Genomic DNA, 19715 nt, shown 5'->3' on the forward strand with positions numbered 1-19715 from the left:
GAAGCCCGTGACCCACTACCCTGGGCCTGGCATTGCCTCGGAGCTGTGATGCTCCTTCTACACCGGCAGACCCTGTCCTCCGTGAGAATATTCTCTGACTCATCTGGTTCAAACTACATCGAATCTGCAGGCCCCAAGGTTCCTGGGGGACAGATGAGGGCACCCGGGGCCCAGGGATGCCACGTAACCTGTTCAGGATCACACAGCAATTGGTGATAAAACTGGGTCTATGATCCCAGACCTTTGACTCTCTATCCATTATGGGTTGAATCGTGTCCCCCAGAAGGTGTGCTGATGTCCTAAGCCCTGGCACCTATGAATATGACCTTATTTGGAAATAGAATCTTTGCCGATGCAATCAAGTTGAGATGAGGTCTTTAGGGTGGGCCCTAATTCCGCCTGACTGGTTCCCTATAAGAGGAGGGAAATGCAGACCCAGCCACACACAGAGGGAAGATGGCCCTGTGAAGAGGAGACAGAGATCAGAGGTGAGCAGTCACAGGCCAAGGGACACCAGCTTGAAGTTACCCCAAGCCGGAAGGGGCAGGGAAGGGTCCGCCTGGGAGGCCTGGAGACAGGAGAGCCCCACCAGCACCTCGATTTCACACTTCCAAACTCCAGGACTCTGACAGGATACATTCCTGTTGCCTTAAGTCACCCAGTTTATGGCACACTGTCCTAGCAGTCGCAGGAGAGAAACACACCATCCAGTCACATTTCTGATACAAGAACGGGGTGACATTCTGCGTGAAAATGTCCTTCCCTGGAAGCTAGTGAGAGAAGGCTCAATGATGGGCTTGGGACTTCAGAATGCCTGGCAGGTCACCTGTCACATGTAAGGCCTCTTTGGGGAGGACCCCAGACTCTGCCTTCTCTTATCCCGAGGCATGCCCTCCATCAAGGCCCAATGATATGGGCTCCTTATCTATGTTTACACTTTATGAGCTGATGTAAAATCAGAGGGACTTTCCTTCTAAAGCCTGCTCTAGGCTGCCCAACATATAACATGGATCATTTGCATTTAAGTGGCTTACCCATCTGAGGAATTTCAAGGCACTTACCAAACTCTGTGACCCACAGGGAGTGGGTCTCTGGGGTTAGAGATTTCTGGTTTACATCTGCCCTCTGACCTCACCCTGCCCCAGTGACTCCATTAAACTGAGTCATTTAGTTCAGTGGATTCAGTGAAGATAAGGGCCAGTGTAGAAAATACTGTGGTTCAGGCTTAGGACTGACTGTGGCTTGTGGGTTTGGGCAAATGGATGCTTTGCAATTAACCTGAATGTTTATCCTAGTTCTCAAGAGATGGAGATTATGAGCTGACAATTTCCTGAGAATCCACAGGCCAGCTCCTTGAGTCTCTGATGATAACTGCTCACAAGGCATCAGCTGGAGGTTTGCATCCAAGGATGGCTGTCTTCATGCCCTAAAACCCAACAAAACTGATTCAAGAGAACCCTTCAGCCTGCTGCCTTCCACTAACCTCAGATATTGGCTGAGGTTGGTTACTCAAACCCCAGTCTCCTGGTTGCATAACTTTGGGAGTGACTGTCCCAATAAACATGTCCCATTGAATTGCCTCGCTGCTCTCCACTGAAGCTTCTTGTTTACTATGGAATTCCTAGGAATCTAAACATGTCAAGGGACCGTTCTCCCTGCCCCTCAAGGCACGCGTTGAACTAAGTGGAACCATACCTTTGCTTTCGTCCCAAACCAACAGGTGGAACCAATTTAAAACCACACGATCATGCAATGCGTGATCCCCCTGTGTGTTTCAGTGTTTCTCCCAAGAAGGACATAATGTTCTTGCCTGAGTTTTTTTTTATCTACGAAAGACAAGCACCACACTCTAAGGGCAATTGGCCTAAACAATTGGCCACTGCTTAAATCAATTATGGTACCCCTGGGCAACCACGGAAAGTCATGGTTTGGAAGAAAATTTAATGACATGGGAAAATGTTTATGGTCTTCTATTAAAGTGAAAAAAGCTGCATACAGAACAGAATGCACGGTATGAAAACAATTATGTAAAAATTACGTATATATTCATAGAAAATCTGAAAGGCTGTGCTCCAAAATGTAGACGTTGATGATCTACTCAGGGCTGTGAAAGGGAAATGGCCTGGTTCTGCCAGGCACAAGTGCAGCCTCTGGAGAGAACACGCCATGGCTGACATCTTGGCACAGCGCTGTGCCTCCTGGGAAGGTCCATCTTTTTCTAATCCTGCATGGCACCAAACTTACTGGCATGAGCTCCAGGGATTATAGGTGAGCCTGAATTTCCTTCTCTGTGCTTTTTCATGTTTTGCAAAAGCTCTTCCATGAGGATGTGCTGCTTTTGTGCCAAGTTAAAAAAAAAAAAGATATAGAATACAACCTATTTTTAAAAGGTAATTGGTGGAAATATGAACACAGACTGCATATTTGATGATATTAAGGAATTATATTTACATAAGCTAGTAATATTGTTGTTACACTTTTGGAAGACTCATTAGCTTTCAGAGATGCAAATTGAAATGTATGTAGATGAAATGATATGATGTCTGGATTTACTTCAACATAATATGAGAAGGAGTTAAGTGGGTAGGAGCAGAGCATTAAAAAAGGTCATGAATTATTCATTGTTAAAGCTGAGTGATAGGTACATGGGGGATTGTAATACTATTCCTTTTTGGCATAAGTTTTAAATTACCATAATACAAAGTTAAAATAAAAACAGAAACTGGTTTAGGTCATGTGGCTGAAACTGACCTGAATTTTTCCTTATCTTTGTTTGATAGAATTGTGCAGACCTGCAGACTTCCAGCGTGTGTCTTCCCACATGGGGGCGGGGGTATGGTGGCTTGTGAGGGTATGATGCCATGAGACCAAGAAGGAAAGCAACAGGATGCCTGCCACCCACCCACTTCTGCCAAAACCGCCAGGATTTGGCAGAGTGGTGACATTTTCACCATCACAGCTGAAGATAAGCAAGTAGATTCCATTAACTGGATTGTGAGCGACTTCACAATAGCCATCCCATGTCTAACAGGCTTAATTACACAAAGATGGGTAACCAACAAGACTTCGTCTCCACTGAGATAAAATAAAAAGGGAAAGGATTCATTTACAGCGGAAGAAACTGGACTTAGCTGCATGGAAAAACCAAGTACAAGTAAGAAAATGTTAAATATCCATGGGTTATGTGTGATCTAAGAATTCTTTCAGCTGTCATAAATACATTTGTCATTAGTTACCAAGTAGTCAGCAGTTGGTCTTGGGGTTGGTTCTACAGCCAATGATGATATCAAGAAACCAGGTGCCTTATTCCTCCTGGTTTGTGTCTTTGTTTTGTCTTTTTTAAGAGACTTTTATTTTTTTTTTTTTTAACTGTGAACATGTTGTCTCATGGTTACAAGATGGCTGCAGGACCTCCAGATCATCACAGTGTCATGGGACCATGTCCAACAGCAAGGAGCTGGCAAGGGGGGTTGGGGGCGGCATAAGTCTTCTGTCCAGCTCTTTCTCCCTTCCCTTCTTTCCTTCCTTCCTTCCCTCCTTCCTTTTTTTTTTTCTTTCACTCTCTCCTTCCTCCCTCCCTCTCTCCCTCTCTTTCTCTCCTTTCTTTCTTTCCTTCCTTCCTTCCCAGAAAGGAAAACTCTTGCCCAAAAACCCTTCAGCACACTTGCCTATGTATCTTACTAGATGGTATTTTGTTGCCTGGTCCTTCCAGTGGCAAGGGGATGAGGAGAATGAGTTACTGGCTCTTTAAGACACAAGAAAGTTGAAAAGAATTAGAGCGGCTTCTGTGCAACCCACCAACTGCCTACTTGCACTTGGAGAAAGCAGCCACCATGTGGAGAACTCAAGATCGTTCTGTTGGAGGGAGAGGACACCCCAGGAGAAATGGTAGCTTCTATGGGTACAGAAGAGAGCTGTACACCGTATCTTTCCTCATTACTGAAGAGGGTTTTTGTTTTTTTTTATTTGACAGATCAGAAGTAGGCAGAGAGGCAAGGCAGAGAGAGAGAGAGGAGGAAGCAGGCTCCCTGCTAAGCAGAGAGCCTGATGTGGGACTCGATCCCAGGACCCTGAGATCATGACCTGAGCTAAAGACAGAGGCTTAACCCACTGAGCCACCCAGGTGCCCAATGAAGAGGTTTTTACTCATTCTAGGAAAACTGAACCATGGCAGAAAATTACCTATATGACATTATCTGAAGAAATGCACTGATAACATTTTAGTGTCAGGAGTAGCTTTTACTGGAGGTAGATCTCCTTTATTGGGTACCTGAGGCCAAGCAGAGGCAGAGAAGATCCTCAACCAAGGCCTTCCAGGTCTGTCATAGATTTGGGAGTCAAAGTACAAGGCTCTGTCTTGATCTCTTACATTCTCAGGAACAAAGAGAAGACCTCAAAGAGTTTATTAGTTATGTATTGCTGCACAATGACCCAGAACTTAGTTACCTACGACAAGTCCTCATTATTGCTGGTGATGCTGTAGGTCAGGAGTCTGGGCAGAGCTCACCAACTAGACTCTTTTTCCTGTGGTGGTAGCTAGTTCATTCCTGCAGCTGCATTCAGCGGACGGTGCATCTGCCCTGGAAGGTCCAAAATGGCGCCACCCAGCTGTTTGGGACCTCAGTGCTGCCTATCAGCTGGGATGCCTTGGCTGGTCCTCCAGGGCCAATTTCTCCAGGAAACCTCTCCCTCCAGCAGAATAGCCTCGAGTTCCCTGCATGATGGTTGCTTTCCCCAAGTGAAAGCCGAAGCTAAAAGCATCTTAAGGCTTGGCCTTGGAAGTTCTAGATATTGTTTTCACTGTGTTCTAATTGGCTGGAGCATGTTACCAAGTGCAGTCCAGATTCCAAAGGAGGGAAAGAGCAGGCTAGATGGGAGATATTATTGTAGTGGTCTTGGAAACAAGTTGCCACATATGGCAGAAGATTTGCTCAAGATTGAAGAAATTTAAACACACACAAACACAAGCAAACCCACAAATACACTAATTCACAGCTGAAAACCGTTTCACCTTTGGCAGCTGTTTGCATCAACTGTGATACTCTATAATCCTTTTCAAATAAGAGCTTTGGGGTTTGTTGAGGAATCTCTGTCCTTCTGTCATCATCAACCATTGACGAGAGTATAGTGCTTAATAACACCAAACTTGGAGCCAGATTCCCAGATTCACCCAGCTCCCCCACATTTAGTCCTGCGGTTTGGGGTAAGTTTATCTTTGCCCTGTGTGTAAATTGGGGTTAATGCTGCTTCACCTCCACAGTGGTCGTGAGGACTACATGAGTGAACATGTAGATACTTAGACCAGTGCCTGCACAAAGTGAAGACATTATATGCGTTCCTATTATTATATCCATTTACATCAATTGCAGAGCTCCCTCTTCGTGGTGGCAATGAACCTGGTTTTATATGTGCAGTGAAATCTGTTTTTGAAGAAGTAGCTGACACATTTTCTCAACCTGGATTTTCAATTACGAATGATCAGTATCTCCTCTTTGCTACACACTGCACCCTCCCCAACCGCATTCAGCACAACCGATCACTCTCTTTTTTTTATTTACCTGCTCCTCTCTTGGCAGCCATGAACTCACCTGGTTTTCCTGCTGTGCCTCTGATCTCTTTTACATTCTTATTGCTCCTTCTCCTTTCCCTTGCCTCTAAATACTGGCGCTCCTGGGCTCTTCTCTTCTCACTCTGAACTTTCTCCCAGAGCATATCCACTTCCGTGTCTTTAGGTATCATCATCTAATATACTGGATTCTACTGATGTATCTCAGCCAAAACTCTCCTGAGCACTCAAATGTAATGCCACAGGAGCATCTCTCTTTTGAGATCACAGAGATATCTCCAACCCCACATCTGTAAAGTGAGCCTCTACCCAAGTCGGTAACCCCGATCCCTGTTGTTTTTCCAGTCTTCCCCATCTTGGTAAGGGACACTTACATATACTCTGTTGTTAAAACCAGAAACATGGCGGCCACTCTTGACATCTCCCTCTTCCTCCCCTTCCAAATCTAATCCATTACCAAGTTCTGTCAAGTTTTTTAGACTAACCCATATAAAATTGCCAAGTTTATAAGTAAAAAACAACCAAATATTGAAATTTTCATTGAGTTCACACTCATACTTCCAAAATCTCTCTCAAACGTGTTCACTTTTTCCCTCTCCACTGACATCCCACCCACTAGGCTACCATGGACCACTGCAAACACGCTCCAGCTATTTAACTTTTTTTCCTCCCTACCCAGACCAGACCACTTTTCATGCATGACCAATATCATCTTTTGAATGTGCCCTGAATCATGGCACTCCCTTGCATAAAAACTCTTCAATGTCCTCTCCAGAACCATTGCATATGACGCCCTCCCTTACCCTCCACCGCCCACCCAGCCTTCCTTCTGTTCCTCATGTTCACCTAGCACATTCTTCCTGAGGCCTGGCATGGAGCCTCCCCTTGCCTGAAGTCCTCTCCCCATCACTCCTGTCCTGGAGTTTTCCTAGTCATCCTTCTCTGACTCTTCCTTGGGAAAGACCTGCCTTGACCCCCACTCTTCCGAAAGTAGGTCTCCCTTCTTCTCTTTTGCAGCAAGATGCCTGTTGTTTTCTTCCATGCCATTTATCGCAAATTATCATTATACACTTATTAGTGTGTTTATTGGTTTCAAGTCTATATTTCCCACTTCAGTTAATCTTCATGACCTACAGAACATGCGTCTATTTTCTTGACCATTACATATGTACCATCTCAGATACAGGAGGGCTCGATAAATAGTTGTTGAACAAATGAATGAATGAGCCTGGGTTCAAAGCCTGAGTGTCAAGACACTGCTCTTCTGGAGAATCATGTTCCCTAGTAGATCCTTCAGACCACATTTCCTCATGTGAGTCACTAATATCTTTCCTATAATCTTTTTTTTTTTCTTCCACTCCCTTTTGTTCCTCCAAATTAAAGGAGACACTGCCTTTGTTAAATTTCCATCTTTTTTTTTTTAATATAGTGGTAAGAATGGACATAATTTCCAGTTCATTCTGTGACTTCATTCCACTGGAGTCTAACTTTATAGTGTTACATTTTACATTTACATTTATGACCATTTGGGGTTTATTCTCGTATAAGCCATGAGGGTTAGATTGATTTTCACTTTATTTTTATTTTTGAGTGACATATAGATGTCCAATTGTCCAAACCACATTTGCCGAAAGACTATCGTTTCTCTACTAAATTAGTTTTGCAAAAAACCAATTGACCATATTGGTGCAGGTCTAGTTCTAGACTTTCTATTCTACTCTAATGATCTATGTGTCCATCACTTTAGAAAGAGACACATTGCTAATTGCGTCACTGCTTTGATGATTATAGACTTTAGAATAAGTGTTAAAGTTATGTTGTATGATTCCTCCAAATTTATTCTTTTTTTCCAAAATTGTTTTATTTTATTCCTTCACTTTTCCACATAATGTCTAAAATCAGCATATGTATATATGTGTGTGTGTGTGTGTGTGTGTGTGTACTTAAATTCAATTAGGGTTTTGATTGGAATGGCATTAAATCAATCTGGGGAAAATTGACATCTTTCCAGTTGGAAAGCCTTCCAACCCATGAACATGTTGGAAGGCTTTCCAATTGTTAGGTCCTCTTTGATTTCTTTTTCAACCATTAGTGTTCATCATACAAATCCTATATATGTCTTGTTAGATTTTTAACTAAGTATTTAATTTGGGAGGTAATTATGACAAGTGTTATATGTTTTAAATTTTGGTTTTCAGTTGTTTATTGTTAGTGTATAGAAATACAATTGAAGTTTGGTGTATTCCTCAATCTTACCAAACTCACTTCTGAGTTTTTGAATTTAAAAAAAAAAAAAAATCAAATTCTTTGGATTTTCATGTAATCTGCAAACAGGGATTGTTTTCTTTCTTCCTTTCGAATCTCAATTTCTTCATTTCTTTTTTTTGCCTTAGTGCACTGGATAGGACTTCCAGTGTGCTGCTGAACAAGAATATAGAGGTTAGGGGTGGGGAGGAGAGAACATAGAGGTTGAAAAACTTTGCCTTTTTCTCAGTCCTGAGAGGAAAGTATTCAGCCTTTCAGCATGAACTATGGTGCTAGCTGTAGTTTCTTTGTAGATGTCCTTTAATAGACTGAAGAATTTTCTTTCTATTCCTTTATTGTGCTTGTAAGGCTGTGTGAAGGGACAGAAAGACTATGGGCTTCGAGGCAGAGAAGACTGGCTCTGGGGTTCGGATTGACCACTCTCTCGTTATGCAATGGTATGTGGGGAGTGCAGAGTTTTCCATCCATGGAGCTAAGGGAGTGAAACCTTCCTCATGAGGGCCTCGTGAAGAGCAGCTGAGATTGCATACCTGAAGATCCTGCCGCATATTAGTCATGTAAAAGATGCTCAATAGTTGTGTTTTTATGGTTAATTCCACATGCACCATTATTCCAAAGGTTTGTTTTCCAACACCCTAAGGGGCCCTGCATCCTCTGTCAGCCTCCTCTGGTTTCTCTGTTACTTCTTTATCCTTGTCTCTCCTACTCCTTTCCCCTTCACCCTTCCTGCTTCAGCCACACTGGCCTCCATGTCACTCCCCACACCAGGCACCCTCCCCTGATAATGGGCCATTCCCTGTGTCCAAACAGTTTTCCCCGTCAGTATTCACACAGCTGATTTCCTATCTCCTTTAAGACTTCCTCAAATGCCACTTCTCCATGAAAACCACTCTGACCATCTATGTCCATTTCCTAGGACTACACATTACCATGATCTGGGTGGTTTAAAAACAACAGACATCTATTTTCTAATAGTGTTGGGGGCCAGAAGTCCAAAGTCAAGGTGTTGACAGGTCCACACTTCCACCACAGGCTGTAGGGAAGAATCCTTCCTTGTGCCTTCCAGCTTGGAGTGGCTGTAAGCGTTCCTTGGCTTAGGGCTGTCAACTTCTGCTTGCGAACTTTTTATCCATTTGTGTGTCTCATACCTTCCTCTGCATTTTCTCTTCTAAGCACATCTGTCATTGGATTTATGGTCCACCTGAATAATTCAGGATGATCTTATCTCAGGACCTGTGATAGTTAATTTTTTGCATCAACTTGATTAGGGATGCTAATCAAGTTGATTAGGGATGCTCAGGGATGATCAGAGAGCTGGTAAAACATAATTTCTGGGCATGTCGATGAAGATGTTTCTGGAAGAGAGTAGCATTTGTATTGATAGACTGAATAAAACAAAGGGCCCTCCCCAACACCGGTGGGCATCATCCAATCCACTGAAAGCCCAAATAGAACAAAAATGCAGAGAAAGGGCAGATTTGCTTTTTCTCTGCTTGAGCTGAGACATCTGTCTTCTGCCCTTGAACTTTGGTGCTTCTGGAGCTTGGGTTTCTAGATTCACATCAGGATTTACACCATTAGCCCCTTGACTCTCAGGCCTTTGGACTTAGACTGAATTATACCACCATCTTTCCTAGTTCTCCAGCTTTCGGATAGAGATCATGGAATTTCTTGGTCAATTCCTACAATAAATCTCTTATCTATCTATCTACCTATCTATGCATCCGTCCATCCATCCATCCATCCTACTGACTCCGTTTCTCTGGAGAATCCTAATACAAGATCCTTAACTGAATTATATCTGCAAAGACCCCTTTACCAAATATAGTCACTTTCACAAATTCCAGAGGTTGGAATTCAGACATACCTCTTGGGGGACCATTATTCAACCCACTATCCCACTCTACTTAATAACTGCAAAATTATATGTGTGGACACACGTGGTCCTTCTGATGCCCCTTACTGTTCTAATTTTGAAACCTAATGTACTATATCATTTGCTTATGAATAAGTTTATTGTTATTTTCCTCTCCCATTAGAATGTAATCTCCCACTAGAATATAAATTTTGTTCATTGATAAAACACTGATCATTATATTAATAGTTCATTGATGTAACATCACTAGAGGTAATATTCTAGAGCGATCACTAGATCACTCTGGTGATGCTTGGCATATAGATGCTCACTAAACTCTTACCGAATGAATGAATGAATGAATGCCACATGTTATGGGAAACGAGTGGCCCAACTAGCTACTGGCATACAAGCAGAAGTCAAACACCTGCTGAATGAATGTCCCTAGGAGGACCCTGGGAGATCCTAACTGAAGAAACAGAGTTATTCTCTTCCAAGGTTTACTTATCTAGTTTTTAATTCTTTTTTTTTTCCATCATCAGATTTCCAAATCCTGAGCTGCCCCATTTAGGAGCAGTGATTCTCCACGGGTGACTCAGTGTTACATAGTTCCTGAGCTGGCTGAGCTGAAAATTACACCCCCCAAATCAGAAAAGGTTATCCTTCCAGAGAATAAATTCTGGTCTCTTAATAAGATGTAATTAATCACACCGATGAGCATATTGACCAAAAATAGTTTCCAAAGAACAACTTAATGCTGGATAATTATAAATCAGAGGGTTTGATGACTCCAAGATGCTGCTAGTGGAGGCATTGATGACCCAAGTGGAGCAAATCACATATTCCAGGGGAAGCTAGAGATGGGAGTGTGGTCTGTGCCTGGTTTCTAGATTGCTGCTACCCCCTTGGCAGCCCACTCATGCTCACCCTCATTGACCTCTATGAGCTGCTCCAGGATATACTCATTTCTTTATTTCATGAAATAATGACCCTTAAGATGAAAATTAATTAATTAATTAAATGACTGGCTGCCAAGAATACAGTTTGGGAGCAGGGGTGTTTGGTTGCATTATCTTATTTTAATTTGCTTTGGTTGTTTTCACCTTCTATAAATTTCACTGCACAACAGGAGACTTTATTTTTTTTAAAGATTTTATTTATTTACTAGAGAGAAAGAGTGAGAAAGCACAAGGTGCGGGGAGCAGAGGCAGAGGGAGAAACAGACTCTCCACTGGGCAGGGAGCCTGACGTGGGGCTCAATCCCAGGACCCTGAGATCATGATCTGAGCTGAAGGCAGCTACTTAACTGATTGAGCCACCCAGGCAACAAATGAAGACTGTAAATAAAAGTTTCTTTCCCTCTTCCACTGTTGGTGGGAATGCAAGTTGGTGCAGCCTCTTTGGAGAACAGTGCGGAAATTCAAGAAATTAAAAATAGAACTTCCCTATGACCCTGCCATTGCACTACTGGGTATTTACCCCAAAGATACAGATGTCGTGAAAAGAAGGGCCATATGTACCCCAATGTTTATAGCAGCAATGGCCACGGTCGCCAAACTGTGGAAAGAACCAAGATGCCCTTCAACGGACGAATGGATAAGGAAGATGTGGTCCATATACACTATGGAGTATTATGCCTCTATCAGAAAGGATGAATACCCAACTTTTGTAGCCACATGGATGGGACTTGAAGAGATTATGCTGAGTGAAATAAGTCAAGCAGAGATTGTCAATTATCATATGGTTTCACTTATTTGTAGAGCATAACAAACAGTATGGAGGATATGGGGAGATAGAGAGGAGAAGAGAGTTTGGGGAAATTGGAAGGGGAGGTGAACCATGAGCGACTATGGACTCTGAAGAACAATCTGAGGGTTTTCTGATGGAGGCATAACACTCCATAGTGTATATGGACCACATCTTCCTTATCCATTCGTCCGTTGAAGGGCATCTTGGTTCTTTCCACAGTTTGGAGACCGTGGCCTGCCACAAGTGAGCGCTGTGTACAGCCAGGGGACAGTGTTGTGGGCTCCTCAGTCCTTAGAGCTAGGTGAGGAAGCAGTAAACAAATAACCATGCAATAAAATCTATATTTCCGCAGTGAAAAGCTGTCAGGGAAAAGAACAAGGGAAAAGGAAAAGAATAAAAGGAGTTTGATCAAGGAATGTTTCTTTAAAATTGGAGCACATAGACTGAGACCCCAGGGGTGAGTAGGAGTTATCCAGGTGAGTAACATTCCAAGCAGAAAGAGCTACATGGGAGAAATAAGAGTGGGGTTAAAGTGTAGGGATACCTCCTTACACCAGTTAGAATGGCAGAGATGAACAAGGCAGGAAACAACATGCATTGGAGAGGATGTGGAGAGAGGGGGAAACCTCTTACACTGTTGGTGGGAATGTAAGTTGGTGCAGCCACTTTGGAAAACAGTGTGGAGATTCCTCAAGAAATTTAAAATAGAGCTTCCCTATGACCCTGCAATTGCACTACTGGGTATTTACCCCAAAGTTACAGATGTAGTGAAAAGAAGGGCCATCTGTACCCCAATGTTCATAGCAGCAATGGCCACAGTTGCCAAACTGTGGAAAGAGCCGAGATGCCCTTCAACGGACGAATGGATAAGGAAGATGTGGTCCATATACACTATGGAGAATCATGCCTCCATCCAAAAGGATGAATACCCAACTTTTGTAGCAACATGGACGGGACTGGAGGAGATTATGCTGCAGAGAGAGTCAAGTATCGTATGGTTTCACTTACTTGTGGAGCATAACAAATAACATGGAGGACATGAGGAGATGGAGAGGAGAAGGTAGTCCAAGGAAATCGGAGGGGGAGACAAACCATGAGAGACCGTGGACTCTAAGAAACAAACTGAGGGTTTTGGAGGGGAAGGGAGTACGGGCTGGGTGAGCCTGGTGGTGGGTATTAAGGAGGGCACGGATTACATGGAGCACTGGGTGTGGCGCATAAACATGAATCTTGGAACACTGCATCAGAAGCTAATGATGTATTTTATGGTGACTAACGTAACACAATTTTAAAAATTAAAAAAAAAAAGTGTAGGGAGGAAGAGGAAGATGCGTGCAAAATGAGGTCAAAGAGGTTAACCAGGAATGGGTCATGTAGGGCCTGGCAGCCCTCACTGAGTAATCTGGGATTTTGTTTCTTGGTACAAAAGGAAGAGACTTGTTTTGTTTATGTTAGGTTCAGCTACAGTGATGGAAATCCAAAATAACACTCTATTAAATGAGGCAAAAATGTATCTTTCTCTCACACGTACCAAGATTTATATAATCTGCCAGAGGCGAGGGTGCCTATCCACAGTTTCAGGGACTAGCACCTTCTATCTTCCATCTGCCAACCTCAGAACACAGTTTATCCTTAAACCTCAGGGTTCAAGATGGCTGCTTGAACTCCAGCCATCACATCCACATGGCAGTGTGGAAAGGAGGAAGGAAGAGATGTTTTCCCCCTTTTCAGGATATGCATCATTTCCACCAACACTCCCTGGCCAGAAATGAACCACTTAATCATGTAACCAGACTTGTCTGCTAGGGAGACTAGTGCACAGAATGTGTCTATGTGCATAGTTAAAAACTGGATACTTTATTGTAAAGGCAGACAGGGAGAATGGATGAACCCCAGTCTCTGCTATGCCAAGACCTCTTATAAAATAGGACACTGGTTTTATTGTCAGGGGTCCCAGGTTCTACAGGGCTCCTCCAACACACACAACTGTTCTCTGGTGACCTTGAGAATTCCTTTAACTTCTCTGGGCCTTTGATTCTTCATCTGCAAAGGGAGGTTATCCTGCCTGTCCCATAAAAGTGTTATGTTAACTAGCAAGGCTGTAATAATAAAAGGGCTTAGCAGGGATAGAAGTAAGCAGTTTTAGGGAGGATGTTCATTTTATCTAATCTGTAAACTATTTAAAGATTGGGAAATAAACAAACCTCTCTCTTTCCTATGTTCATCCTGTAACCTGGCAACCAGCAAGAAGTCCTTAAGTGCACAGAACTAGGCTGATGTCATCAGCTTCCTCAGAAATGCCAAAGTTAACCTGACTGGCTGGCTCCCTGAGCAGATGGCAGCCACAAAGCCCTTGGTCACAGAGCTCAGGTTCCTGAAACAAATGACCAGAATATGGTTTCCAGTAAAGCTGGATGTGTTCATTCAAAAAAAAAAAAAAAAAAAAAAAACAGGCTGGATGTGTTTACATGTCACAAAGAAGCAGGATTTTGAATGAATTGGTCTCTCAAATCTGGATTAGAAGCAAAGTGGAGACAGACCTAGAGTCCATTTGTCCTTGTGCTGAAAAGCTCCCTCCACCAAATAATATAATCAGATTAGCTATTGTTTGTGAACTGCCTGTAAGCTAAGCAGCAGACTCTGGGCTAAGCTCTTTAAATAATTATCTCATTCAACACTCAACAGTCCAAAGAGGCGGGTGCCAGTCACCCTTCTGTTTTCCAGATGAGGAACTTGGGGTCTCAGAGGCCACAGTTATGTCAAGCTAACCACGCGATCTGTCCCAAGACATCTGGTTCTGTAACCCTTGAATGTAAACCATTGACGACCCTGTCTCCAACTGCCTGAAGTCTCAAGACGCCTCACGTCCAACTTGGCACACGGGCCTTACAGGCCCGCTATGTGCCAGGCTCTGCACTGGGTCCTGCTGTTGCAGAGACGAAAATGATATGGTCCTAGTTCACAAGGAGTTTGCAAGCTGGTGAAGAGGTACAGTGTTGCTGGGTCCGCTGAGTGGTTGCCTCATGCATGGGAGGAGAGCCTAACCCACCCTGGAGGCCATGCCAGAAGCAGTCAGGGAAGGCTTCCTGGAGGAGGCAACATCTGAACTCTGTGTGAAATACCCTTGAACGTGTCTGAGGTAGTATATATCACACACACGCACGCATGCGCGTGCACACACACACAAACACACACACACACACATTACTGCTTTAGAATTACTCCCTTTTATCCATCAGTTTGATCCTCCTAATGTGTTCACAAACAGAGCTGCCGTCACCATTAGTAAGGATGGCTGGGTGGGCTTTCCTGAACTTCAGCCCACCTATTTTATGGCTCAGGGATTTCATTTTAGGTTCCAGCAGATTTTAGAGCAAAAGGCAGCCTCACATAAGAATTCAGAGGCTGACAGAGGCCTGGCCCACACCTGCCCCTGCCGCCCCCCTGTCTGGAGAGCTGGGCCCCTGGCGTGATCCAGGTCAACCTTTCTTCTCCCCACACTTCCTTACCACGGGCCAGTTCTGACCTTCTTTCTCATCTTTTATCCCCACGATCATTGTTTCCATGGAGAACATTTCATTCTGTTGAAAAACACAAGCCTTGAGTCAGAAAATAATAATAATAATAAAGCATGTGTTCAATGAAAATATGCTTTTCTGAGGGTCCTCATGTGGAAGGGTCCAGGTCCTGCAACCGCCCATCTGAATAGTCTTTCTCTCTCAATCTCTCTCTCTTTTTTTTCTCACAGGGTAAGAAAAGTGAAAAGCCCGGGATTCCAGCCCATTACAAGAGAGTGAGATCCAGAAAGGGTGACGCAGGAACAGTGGAGACAGCCTGGGTTCCTGGCCTTGCCCCCTGAGAGGTGTGCTCTTCTGGATAATCAGTCAGTACTTACTAGAACTGGGGCCTGGCACAGAACTTGCCAGTGGGTGGCAGGGGTCCATGGCCGCAAAGAAGGAGTGTGGCAAGGGGACTTGCTGGGAAGCTGCACTTCACATTCAGGCGAACCATCTCTGGTCACTGTCCAAGATGGCAGCCGGGCCGTGATGAGGAAGGAGCTAAAGGTTAAAGCTAAAGGAAGCTAAAGGCTTCCTTCCAGGTTAGAAAAAAGACAAGATCCAGGGAGAGAGGGAGGAAAAGAATGAATGGACAAAAGGGAGAGAAAGAGAAAGAAAAGTTAAGAACTAGGGTTTCTTTCTTTCTTTTCTTTTCTTGAAGAGCTTATTTATTTATTTGACAGACAGAGATCACAAGTAGGCAGAGAGGCAGGCAGAGAGAGATGGGGAAGCAGGCTCCCTGCTGAGCAGAGAGCCCAATGCGGGGCTCGATCCCAGGACCCTGGGACCATGACCTGAGCTGAAGGCAGAGGCTTAACCCACTGAGCCACCCAGGTGCCCCAGCATCAAGGTTTCTAAAACCAGCTTCTGTCAGAAATTCTTGTCACCATTTGTTAAAGGTCTAAAAGCCCCATTTCATGAAAAATTGTCAACATTTACCATTAAGACTAGAACTCCTCTGTGCCACGATGGAGTGAATTGAAGCATTTCAGTCTTGGAGAAAAGCAAAATTGATTTTAAATCCTCATGCTACTGCTTCTTTGCCAAGTGACCTAGCATAAGCCTATTTCCTCGAGAGTGAAATGGGTATGAAAATCCCTCGTGGAGGTGACAATGCCTGGGCAGGCCGGGACCCTGGTGGGCCTTTCCTTCTCTTGCAGGATTAGAAAACCTGATGGCCTGGCCAGACTGCTCCCTACAAGACAGGTCTCCGAGGAAGGCAGCTCTAGCTGCTAAAGGCAGGTGGGGCGGGGGGAGGGGGGGTGGCTGTTGGGAGGGCATAGTGAGGGTGTTAGACCACCATCAGGCTTCCAGCTGGCCGGCTCTGGCCGGGCATTTCATTGATGATCCCTGGTGCACTGGGTTCTCACATATTAATTACTTTTCTTATCCCTGTGCACAGCCTTGTGATACTCTGGAAAACAATGTACTTCTCCGCACATTTATATCCGGAGCTCTACAGCTACTGTCCCGTTTTGGCTTTTTGTATGTTTGTTTTTTGTTTTGTTGTTGTTGTTGTTGTTGTTGTTTAAGTAATCTCTATGCCCAACATGGTGCTCAAACTCATGACCTCAAAATCAAGAGTCACATGCTCTACTGAACGAGCCAGCCAGACATTTCTGTCCCCAGTTTTTAAGTTGATGGCACTTACGTTCCTTCTTCAGTAGCTGTCCCCTTCTCATGGGTTATGTCGACCTGGGCTGAGCTCACTCTCTTGAGTAGGGATTTGGCTCATGTTCAAGTTCTCAGAACCGAGCCCAGTTTGCTGTAGGGGCTGTGTGACTACGTGTGTGTGCGCACGCGCACATGTGTGTGTGTGTGTGTGTACATGTGTGCAGGAATGGATATGTGTGTGTGTGTGTGTGTGTGTGTGTGTGTGTTCCCACCCAGTATGGCACCTTCTGTCAGCTCTGCCTTTCTAATCCCAGCCTCTCTTTTAATAAGTTCATCCCCAATCCTTTGAAACATTTCATCTTGAAACCCACAAGAATGTTAAGATTCTAGCTGGGCTTCAGGAATTATATATTTGAAAAGTCACTTCAAATTGCATAAGCATTAATCTGGGAACATTATCCTTTTTGAATCTTTCAAGTTGTTTCACAAGCAAATCTAAAAGTGTCCTTCTGTCTCTCTGTTTAGCAAGTTAATTAACCATTCTAGCATTGTCCTTATTTTTGATGCTAAGACACCCCCACAGTACTTCCTTGCATGATGATTTCTGACAGCTCCTGATATAGTTTGCAACTAGAAAAAAAAAATGATATTCTCCAAGATAGACTTCAAAGAATACGATTCTCCAGGAATGGAGTTAAAAGAGAAACTTACCTACGTAGCAATTGCTTTGGAATGCACTTTAGTACAGTAATTTCTTAATGTGATGACACAGTCTGAATATGTTTTCTTTGCAGGGTTCTTGAAACAACTTAGCAAGGTACTTTGTGCTGTGGAATGAGATACTTCTCACCAAGTCAAGAGATCCAAGCCCTCCAAAGAGAAATAGAACATAAAGCCTATTTGGGGGGATAGCTCCAAATGAGAAGAAAAGCTAACCCTTACTAAAACCAGGAAAATCCAGTGTCCTTAAATGAAGTGGTACACCTCTTACACTGTTGGTGGGAATGCAAGTTGGTGCAGCCACTTTGGAAAGCAGTGTGGAGATTCCTCAAGAAATTAAAAATAGAACTTCCCTATGACCCTGCAATTGCACTACTGGGTATTTGCCCCAAAGATACAGATGTAGTGAAAAGAAGGGCCATCTGTATCCCAATGTTCGTAGCAGCAATGGCTACAGTCACCAAACTGTGGAAAGAATCAAGATGCCCTTCAATGGACTAATGGATAAGGAAGATGTGGTCCGTATATACTATGGAGTATTATGCCTCCATCAGAAAGGATGAATACCTCACTTTTGTATCAACATGGATGGGACTGGAAGAGATTATGTTGAGTGAAATAAGTCAAGCAGAGAGAGTCAATTATCATGTGGTTTCACTTACTTGTGGAGCATAAGGAATAACACAGAGGACATGGGGAGATGGAGAGAAGTGAGTCGGGGGAAACTGGGGGGGAGACAAACCATGAGAGACTATGGACTCTAAGAAACAAACTGAGGGTTTTGGAGGGGAGAGGAGTGTGGGATGGGTGAGCCTGTTGGTGGGTATTGTGGGGGGCACATATTGCATAGAGCACTGGGTATGGTGCATAAACAATGAATGTTGGAACACTGGAAAAGTTAAATTTAAAAAAATAAATGAAGCGGTTCCATACAGTCTAGATGAAGATATTAAAATGCAGTGAAAACACTTTACTCTTGGATATATGAAATACAATTGTTGACTTAGAACCCACTCAGTGTTTCACGGAGACCTCATCTGCATTTCAGCTATTCAGGTATGTTTCATTTTGTCATAAAATTTACTAATGTATCATAAAAATTGAAAGGCACATTTTAATATTGAGGGAGAGTTTCCTTTTATATAAAAAATAACTGTTTTCCTATTTTAAAAAGTTACACACACAGACATACAAAGTTACACAGAGGGGTGCCTCGGTGGCTCAGTGGGTTAAGCCTCTACCTTTGGTTCAGACCCTGATCTCAGGGTCCTGGGATTGAGCCCCACATGGGGCTCTTTGCTCAGCAGAAAGCCTGCTGCCCCTTCTCTCTCTGCCTCTCTCCCTACTTGTGATTTCTGTCTGTGAAATAAATAAATAAATAATCGTTAAAAATTAAAAGAAAAGAAAAGAAAAAGAAGTTACACAGAAAAGCCCAGAGAAGATAAAAATCACCATAGTCACACCTTTAGGGAGAATCACTATTAACTTTCTGGTCAATCCTTCCAGCCAATTTCTCTGCATAAATAAAGTAGTTTTTAAAAATTGAGCCATCATCGTGTGTCTACAATTGTGGGTCCTGGCATGTTGTCCTTGTGGCTCCTTCTGAATGTATGCTGGGGAGGTTTCTCCATGTCCTCATATGCTCTTCCATCAGCACTGGCTACACAGTCTTCCACTGAATGAACATACCCCGGTTTTTTAACCATCAGCTCCCTGCAATACGTCCCCTGGACCAACAATGGCATAGAAAGGTCTTTGGACGTATCTGGGATCTGTTCTCTGGAAAACGAGGTATGAATATTTGGAACACTCTTCCTATATAAGGCTGAGTTACCCTGCAGGAAAGCTGCACGAGTTCATACGCACCCCGGGAATGTACGAGAACAGTGGGGAAGTTGGACGTGCGGACTCTGGGTTCACAGTGTGCCTGGGCCGCCCTCCAGTCATGGGATACTCCTCAGACTTACGAAAACGGAGGAGATAAATGTAAGTCATGTGGCCATTTTGAGGATTAAACGAGATAAAGAGCTCAGACCCGCAAACAGCAGTTCATGACCATTAGCCAGATTCTTGCACGTGTGATTCCGGTCTCTCAGCAAACACTTCCGAGTGTCCTCTGGCTGCGGGGCTCCGTTCCCGGCCCTGGGGATGCGCAAACAGATGAAGATCGCGGTCCTCTCTGAGTTCCCGGTCTGGTCCGGGGAGGGAGGAGAGAGAGAATGAACAGCATAAAAACGAGCAGATGTACTAGAAAAGTCATTGTACGGTGTATTGGAAGGCAGTGAGCATGGTATGGGGGGGACAAAGCAGAGCCCAGTAAGGATTTCCAGGAATTCAGAGGGCTCAGGCTGGAATTTTAAAGAAGCGTTATCAGAACAGACGCCGGTGA

The 19715-nt window shown here is 43.8% G+C and overlaps 1 long non-coding RNA gene across 1 annotated transcript; it reads left to right on the plus strand.

Annotated features, from left to right (window-relative positions):
- The first annotated feature begins 397 nt into the window (after positions 1-397).
- Positions 398-18823, plus strand: LOC131819217 (uncharacterized). The gene is made up of 5 exons (XR_009349096.1): positions 398-488; positions 1296-2268; positions 2781-3154; positions 15184-15297; positions 17401-18823. It is a non-coding gene; the product is annotated as an uncharacterized LOC131819217 (long non-coding RNA).
- Positions 18824-19715: the final 892 nt, after the last annotated feature.

Source organism: Mustela lutreola, chromosome 1, assembly GCF_030435805.1.
Source record: "Mustela lutreola isolate mMusLut2 chromosome 1, mMusLut2.pri, whole genome shotgun sequence".
In the NCBI taxonomy this organism is placed as follows: domain Eukaryota; kingdom Metazoa; phylum Chordata; class Mammalia; order Carnivora; family Mustelidae; genus Mustela; species Mustela lutreola.